General features: G+C 45.1%; 1 protein-coding gene across 1 annotated transcript in view; it reads right to left on the reverse strand.

Annotated features, from left to right (window-relative positions):
- LOC116092368 (endogenous retrovirus group FC1 Env polyprotein-like) overlaps positions 1 to 8,036 on the reverse strand; it is a 30,735-nt gene extending 22,699 nt beyond the window's left edge. Inside the window, exon 1 of the mRNA XM_031373665.1 lies at positions 7,791 to 8,036. The gene's annotated coding sequence lies outside the window, so the exon portion shown is untranslated. The remainder of the gene's footprint in view (positions 1 to 7,790) is intronic.
- Between the last annotated feature and the right edge of the window lie 403 nt (positions 8,037 to 8,439).

Genomic DNA, 8,439 nt, shown 5'->3' on the forward strand with positions numbered 1-8,439 from the left:
ATTTCTCTAGTCCCTGTAGAGAAAAACTCATGTTTTCAAACATTTTCTGTGTCAGTCAGAGTCTATGAATTCCTGTCCCCCCTGCTCATTTGAATCCCTCCCAACAAGGCATTTGTTCCTACAACTCAAGTTTTGCCAAGGTCACCAGCGACTTACACATTACCAAATCCACTGGCCAAACAGTTCTCAGCCTTGGCTCACTTGGCTCATGTGAAACATACTGAGTCACTCTCTGTCCCGGAGACTTAGCTGTCTAGGTTGAACAAGTCCTTGATAATTCTTAGATAAAGAACCCACAGGGAGCACCTAGGATGCAAAGCAAAGCTCAGAGATGGCAAGTCATCAGTGTGGAGCCCCAGGAAGCTCAACATGAGCCCATCTGCCACAAAGCAGAGCGTCTCATATCCTAGAAGCTGGTCTGTAACTGGTTCATCTTCTGAAGAAGTTACGAATCTCTGGAGAGGGCTCCAGTTTTGCATTTGTTTTGTTTTGTTTTTCAAGACAAGGTTTCTGTGTGTAATGCTGCCTGTCCTGGTACTTGCTTTGTAGACCAGGCTGGCCCTGAACTCACAGAGATCTGCCTGCCTCTGCCTCCCAAGTACTGGGATTAAAGACTCGAACCACCACACATGGCTGGTCAGCCTATTCTTTAGCATGCCAAATGACTTACTGTTGCCTCTGTTACTTATTTTGCATGGCCGCAGACAGCCACGTTTTTCTATTTATCTCTATTGATACACATTTTACTAGTTGGACCCCTATTGTTAAAGTGCCCTGGCACTTCTAGGCTACCCGCGTTGTGTTGTTCCTTAATGAGCAACTAAATTTGCAGTGCTGGAAGTCGCTTCAGATGTCAGCATCTATTTATCAGTGAATCTGACTTAGAACTATTGTGATGTCATTGTGGGTGTGTGTATTGGTCATCATTCTCTGGAGGATCAGAGTCGATGAGAGATGAAGAATTTAATAGACAGCTTAAAACTAGGAACAGCTAATTCCCACCTGAGGAACTGAGGACCAGAGGTTCCTTGGTCCTTGAGGCTAAATGCCTCAACAATGTCCCCAAAATCAGGGTGGGCCTTCCCACCACCAAAGCAATCAAGAGACTTCTTCAGATAAAGCTCCCTACTTGTGCAGTTTGTGGCACGTTGGTGTTAAAACCAATTATAACCCTGTGTTCTGGCGCCAAAGTGACCATAGCCTAGTAGAATAAACTGATCCACTACATGCCTTTGTTGCGCTCTGAGAAACACATGGTCTAGGATAAGAATGTCTTTTCTCAGGTCTCTGGCCCATGAGGAGATTCTGTAGTGGTAGAGACATTCTAACCCATGCTGTCCAGTGTGGCAGCTACTTGTCAAACACAACTTCTGGGCATTTTGAAATCAGTTAGAGCTCTGAATTTTGAGTCTTACCGATTTTAATCAACTTAGGTTTAAATAGCCACACTTGATCATTCTCTTGCTTATTACTGTACTGGACAACACCACTTTTGTTGGTTTGAATGGAGTTTAAGTGGATTGATCGATGAAGCACACACACTCCATCCCTGGCCCATTTCCTTTATAGTTCTCAGTTCTCAGTCTATAAAGCAGTTCCAGCAATTGATCATCAGAGAGAAAAACACTGATCTTAGAAAGAAACTTATTTGGAACCTCAATTTTGCTTAAGTAGATGCCTCATGTAGCCCAGGCTAGCCTGGAAGATGTTGCATAGCGATGATGAACCTGGCCTCTCAGGTGTTGGCTACCACGCCTAACTGCATTTTCCAGTGTTTAAGCTTGTAATTTGTTTCACATTCCTAAAATGGCTTTTTATTAGCCATATTAATTCTTATACTGCTTCCAGTTTCATCTGTGGTCTGTGTAGTGTTCCCCTTGGTGTTTGTGTCGCTTAGTTCTCTTACTAAGCTGTCCAGGATAGCTTTTTCAGGGGGATCTGAAGTGCCAGTTCACTACCAGATGAATGGGGATTTGAGGCCTTTGCCAAGCCTCCAAACCTCCCCTCACCCTCATTCCCAGGACCTTCACACTCCTACACGTCCCTTGCCCCACACCAAGTCTGCAGTCTTTCTTTTTGTCTGTTGAATTCTCCCATGGGTGCTGACACATGGGCTAGTCTCGTGAAAGTCTTCAGTTTTCTCCTAATCTTTCTTCTGTCTTCCCCTCCACTCCATTGCTGTGTTATCTATGGCTCTACAACAAATTATCTCCTAATTTAGCAGATTAAAACAGTACAAACACTTCTCGCCTCTCTAGAAATCTAGGAGTGGCTTAGTGGGATAGATCTGATTCAGGGTATCTCATGATATTGACTAGGGTGCCATTATCGGAATCTCACTCAGAAGGATTCTCACCCAGTTGTTAGTCAGAGGACATCTGTTCCTCCCGATACGGGCTCCTCCGCAACTCATGGGCAACATGGAAGATTGAGTTCTCCCAAAAAAGAGAGCATAACCAAAATAAGCCACTGTGTCTTCGTACCCTAATCTCAAGGGTGATAGATTATTAATCCTGCCAAATTCTCTTGGCCATACAGACAAGCCCCCAGTGCAATGTGAATTCCATCAGGCTCTTGGGAGCCACCTTAAAGGTGGAACAACAAAGGGTTCTTGAGATGGTTCATCTGGTAAAGGTCCCTGCTCCTGAGCATACAGCCTGACAAGTTCAGTCCCTGGGATTCACAAGATGGAAAGAGAGAACCAGTTCCTGAAAGTTGACCTCTGACCTCCACACACTGAATAAACAAACAAACAAAAGTAATACAAAAGAAAGGTTTCTTCCATTTCATTCCTGCTGGGTCTGTATGTTGCAATCCAATCTTCTCACCAGTCTATGAAATGCCCTTGGGTTTTCTCTCCACATGACTAATTTTAATTTAGGCAGGTTTTATTCTCTTTCTTCTTTTTTAACTGTCCTTCAAAGATGTATTTTGTTTAGTGATAGAACCTGAGCTCGAAGTCCATATTCTCTTCCCTCAGCCACCTGAGCTCTGCAGCTGTGGAGAGCCAGACGCGTCTCTGAAGACGGTGCTCTGCAGTTGTGGAGAGCCAGGCCTGTCTCTGAAGACTGAGCTCTGCAGTTGTGGAGAGCCAGACGTGTCTCTGAAGATTGAGCATTTATAAGTCACTTCTTTTGTAATGGCTGTGCTTGGTTGTCAGCCATATCTGGAGTTAGCTAAAACTCAAGTAGCTGGACACATCTGGGAGGGACTTTTTTTTAATTAAATCATTTAAAGTGGGAAGACCCATTTTTAATCTTTTGAGATGAGAAGATCTACCTTTAATCTGGGCCACATCTCCTGCTGGAACCCTATATAAACCGCGTGGGAGACGGAAGCTCTCTCTCTCTCTCTCTCTCTCTCTCTCTCTCTCGTTGCCTGCTTGTTCTTGCTCTCATAGGAAAAGTCCATTCACTGGCATATACTGAAGTCCAGCTGAGACATCCACTGGTCAGTTGGACTGAAGAATCACTGGGCTCTTGAACCTTTGTTAGCAGACAGCCACTGTTAGATAGTTAGACTACAACCTATACACTGTTCTAATACACCCCCTTTTCTTCATTCTGTGAGTTCTGTTCCTCTAGAGAACCCTAATACCCTTTGTTTACCTTCTACCTCTTTTTCTGATCATTTGTTCCCCATCTACCTTGTGGTTCTTACTTTAGCAGTTGCTGGTTAGTTCTTGTCAACTAGACACAAGCTAGTGTCACTTGGGAAGAGGTAACCACAAGTAAGGAATTGGATCCATCATACTGGCCTGTAGGGTAGTCTGTGGGATATTTTCTTGACAAATGATTGATGGGGGAGGGTCTAGCCCATTATGGGCAGTACTGCCTTTGGGCAGGTGTTCATGGGTTCTATAAGAAAGCAGACTGAACGCTGGGCAGTGGTGGTACACATCTTTAATCCCAGCACTTGGGAGGCAGAGGCAGGTGGATTTCTGAGTTTGAGGCCAGCCTGGCATACAGAGTGAGATCCACGACAGCCAGGGGCTACACAGAGAAACCCTGTCTTGAAAAACAACAACAACAACGACAATGACAACAACAACAACAACAACGACAACAAAGCAGACTGAGCAAGTTATGGAGAGCAAGCCAGTAAGCAGTGCTCCTCCATGTTCTCTGCTCCAGTTCCTGCCTCCAGGCTCTTGCTTGTGTTCCTGCCCAGGCTCCCCTTCAGGATGGGCCATAACCTATAAGGCAAAGTAAGCCCACTGCTCGAGTTGCCTTTGGTCAGACTTTCTCAGAGCAATAGAGAAGCCACCTCGGACAGCATCCACCAAAGTTTGTGCCCTAATTATATTGAGGACACTTTGTAGGTACTTTAAAGGAACTTGTTCCTTCTTCTTTACCTATTTTTTGTCAACAACAATAAAACAAACTTCCCTTCTACATATCTCAATTTCCCATCTCTTTTGGTTTTTCGAGATAAGGTTTCTCTGTATAGCCTTGGCTGTCCTGGAACTCACTCTGTAAACCAGGCTGCCCTGGAACTCAGAAATCTGCCTGCCTCTGCCTCCCAAGTGCTGGGATTAAAGGTGTGTGCCACCACCGGCTCTGCAATTTCCCATCTCTTTGATATTAAATACTTTCTTAGCTTCCAGACTCAGTGTGAATATTATAAAAAAATTTTCAAGGCCAAGTCTCAGGCTGTAGCTTAGAGTGGTCTAGAACTCAATATGTTAGCCAAACTGGCCTCAAATTCACAGCAATCCCTCTGCATTAATCTTCTAAGATTGGTATTAGTTATTAGCCATCATGTGTGGCTTCTCTTTCTTCTTTGTCTTATTAATTTTTACAAAGAAAAGACCAGCTAGTCCTGCTGCTTGGATTGTGGGTAAGGAACAATTTTGCTTAGTGAGGCTCTCGGCTTTGAGTATCTGTGTCTTAATTCCTAGGCTTGAGGACCAGTCGGTAGAAACTTGACCTATCCACCAGGCAAAGAGAGAAAGAAGTCAGAGTCACGTGTTCTCCTACAAGGGACCTTTGTTCTTCCCTGACTGAATTAACTTTCTGTTTCTAGCTAGCTGTGTGAATGTGTAGTGAGTTGGACCCTGCACAAAAGGTCTGGCTTTTGTGTTGGCCTCTGAGATGCAATCTATGCCAAATTTGGTGGCAGTTTGTTTTTCAGCTCTGGCTGCCCACACTAGGTTAAGTCTTCTGTGTGGCCATAGCAGAAGGAGCAACCACATGGTGCTGGGAGAAGGTGAGGAGGTTGGTGGCACTGTTCGCTGATTTGGAGACTGACTTCAAGCTTCTAAGAAATCAATCAGTCAAGCTGACGTAATAAAATCCTAATGAAGACTCTGTCTAGGTCCTGACATTCTGGTGAATGTCTCTGGTCAGCAATACTCCATATGATATAATATACATATATTTCAGTCATATGTTACTGGAAGTGTGACATACCCTGACCCCTGGGCTCCCTGGGCGAGAACAGCACAGCTTCACATTAGAACTCTGCCCTGCATTCCCTATGTATCTCCTTTGAATGAATCCAAATAGCTTTCAGTGCATCCTCTGAGGCCTTTAATGGCTTTACCCAAACCTAGGGATCTTTGCATGATCCCCTAAACCTAAAGCTGCCATTAGATGTGTTTTTTTATACGGACACTGTGCCCTCAAATGTCACAGTCAGCTGTGCCCAGGTGCTTGGCTACTCCAAGTTCAGCATTTGCCACTCCTTTCCTGAGACCACTGCCTTGTGTTGGCAAAGGACAGCCCTGGGGATGCCAGACAAAGGGCAGATCAAGTTCCCCACATGCCACCAACGCCCTCGCCTCATCCTTCGTTGCTTGAATTAAAGGTTCCCATCTGGGTCTCACCCACCCAGAGTTTGTCCTGGATCCCTTCACAGCTGCAGAGTATGTGCCGCAGTTAGCAAGTCCCTGCCATTTCCAGCACAGGACTCTCTATACTACTTACTGAGATGTCTCTTCTCACCTTTAACACTTGCCTGGTCATTTGTAAAGGTAGAGAGACTGTGGGGTAGTGAACAGGGAGTCAGATGAGGGTGGAAATGATTTCACCGCCTCCACAGGAGCAGATGGGACGGAGCTAAAGCAAGTTTCAACCTAATTTGAAATATAATGTTTACTGGGGGAAGGGGAGATCGGAATGTGCTACTTTAGCCTTTTGCCATCTGTCTGTCCTTCCCAAATCTGCCCTACCCCACTTCATTCAATATCCAATTGTCTTTCTTGCTTTTCTAAGGTTCTCCTAGTGTGAGCTCACCATAGAGACCAGAGTTACTAACAATAGAAAATTTGGTGTCCATGACAACCAGAAAACCCAAAGCAGTGGCTGATCCTAACCACTTCCAGTCTTGTTGCTCATTGATTTTGCGGATTGCTGTAAGAGGCAGACATACTGCAGCAGATGGGCAGACAGGAAATGCTGTCAGCTGGAAGGGGTAACACCATGATCTCTTGATGGTAGATGCTCTGTGTGTTGTTAAGGGGAGAGGGATAACTTCCTGTTAAAAATACCAGAAAGGAACTTGGATTCCTTACCTTTAATGGTCAATGGAGTATTATTCTTCCTATGAACTCAGTCCGCACGGTGGTTAGTTGGTTCAGTCAGAGGAGGCCACACAAGTAAGCTAAGTATTCCAGGGTCCCCAGACACAAAAGGTGCCAAGAAGGGAAAGGGGGTAATTAGTCTATAGGATGGTGATGGATTCACACTGGGTTGGCCAGGGGAGTAGGAGAGAGAACAAATACAGGGACATTGCCGAGTGAGTTCTGGGACCCCGGGACTATACAGAGAAACCTTCTCTCAAAAACAAACAAACAAACAGAAACCTAGTCTCATCGTGGAGACTTTGGGATGTCAGCTGAAGAGTAAGGGGTTATGTCAAAAGTCAGGGCATTTTCAGGACAGTAGACTCATTCCTAGTGTCCCATATGGATGTCAAGACCACGTATGCACAAGTCCCTTATATAAATGCTGTAGTGTTTGTATATAGCAGTGTACAACTCCCTGCACAGTTCATCACCTCTAGATTATTTATAATACCTAATACAATGAAAAGAGTTGTTATAGGAAATAATGGCAAGGAAAAAGGTCTGAACGTTCAGTCCAGTACAAGTTAATGTGTGCGTGTGGGTGTAGGTATAAGAGGAGAGAGAGTGCACATTCACATGTACATTCTGTGGTACTTTGGTCATCAGAACGGCTTATCGTGGAATCAGAGAGTGTCCACACTAGGCCAGCACTCTACAGCTGAATTATGTTCCCAAACCCCCTTTGCTTTTTTTATTTTGAGATACAGTCTTACTAAGTTTCCTGGCTATCCTCAAACCTAGCATGTAAGCCAGGCAGGTCTTGAACTCAGGACTCACCTCCCTCCGCCTCCTTGGTAGCTAGGATCACACGCTTATCGTTTTTGCTATTTGGGGAAAGGGGTCAAGACAGGGTCTTGCTGTGGAACCCTGGCCTGACACTGTTTAGCCCAGGCTAGCCTCAAACTCACAGCTATCACAGTGGGATTCCAGGCCATTGCACATCTGGCCACACCACATCTGGCTTTCCTTTTACCTGTTCATACTCCCTCACTCCCTACTTTACTGAGCTTGGGTGTTTTGTTTTGTTTTTTCACCTTCATAATTACTTCCACAAACCCTGGACTCTTCCCTCCCTCCCTCAACCGGCAAAATGCTAAATTTGCTTAACCCAACACTCACCTATTGATTAACATGTCAGCGTTTTTAGGAAAGGAGGTTGAACACGGAGCCCATTGCTGAGTAGCTAAGGAAACAAGTAAGGGCTCAGGGGCTACTCACTCACCATGGCTGGGATTCAAGCAAGAGATGTACACAAAGTTCTCTGGTCTGATGGTGAATGGCTTCTCATCCATTCCGGCAATCTCCCAAGAACGTCACAGACCAGGAGCTCCAAAGAAAGATTGCACTTACAGGGAAAAGCTTCACCTTGGAAGACAATTGATTCCTCAGAACCATCAGAGACCTGCGGTCATTAGAGTAAGCAGTTTCCTGGTCTGTGTCTTTTGAAGACACCTTTTTAGAGATGCAGCTCTCAAGGATTTACCTACACAGAACACAAAGCATCAATCAATGGGCAAGAACACATGCATTATTGTCTTGGTGAGTTGCAGAAGGCTGAAAGCAAACTAAGGTGAGAGTGACCAGCCCTCACCTTGCCTGGCAAGGCCACGGCTGTGAAGGAGTGGGGCAAGCTTATGTGGCTTCACTCCACCGACACCACCAACTCCTACAAGCTGTTCACTGCCTCTACACTCACACCAAATACTGAATATTTATAAAATTAAAAATAAACTGGGTGTAATCAAGTATGAGAGAAGGAGACAAGAGGATCCAAAGCCAGCCTGAGCTATGTAGAATGTTCTAGGCCAGTGGTCCTCAACCATCCTGATGCTGTGACCCTTTGATATAACCTCTCGTGTTGTGGTGACCCC

The sequence above is a fragment of the Mastomys coucha genome, unplaced genomic scaffold (assembly GCF_008632895.1).
Source record: "Mastomys coucha isolate ucsf_1 unplaced genomic scaffold, UCSF_Mcou_1 pScaffold15, whole genome shotgun sequence".
In the NCBI taxonomy this organism is placed as follows: domain Eukaryota; kingdom Metazoa; phylum Chordata; class Mammalia; order Rodentia; family Muridae; genus Mastomys; species Mastomys coucha.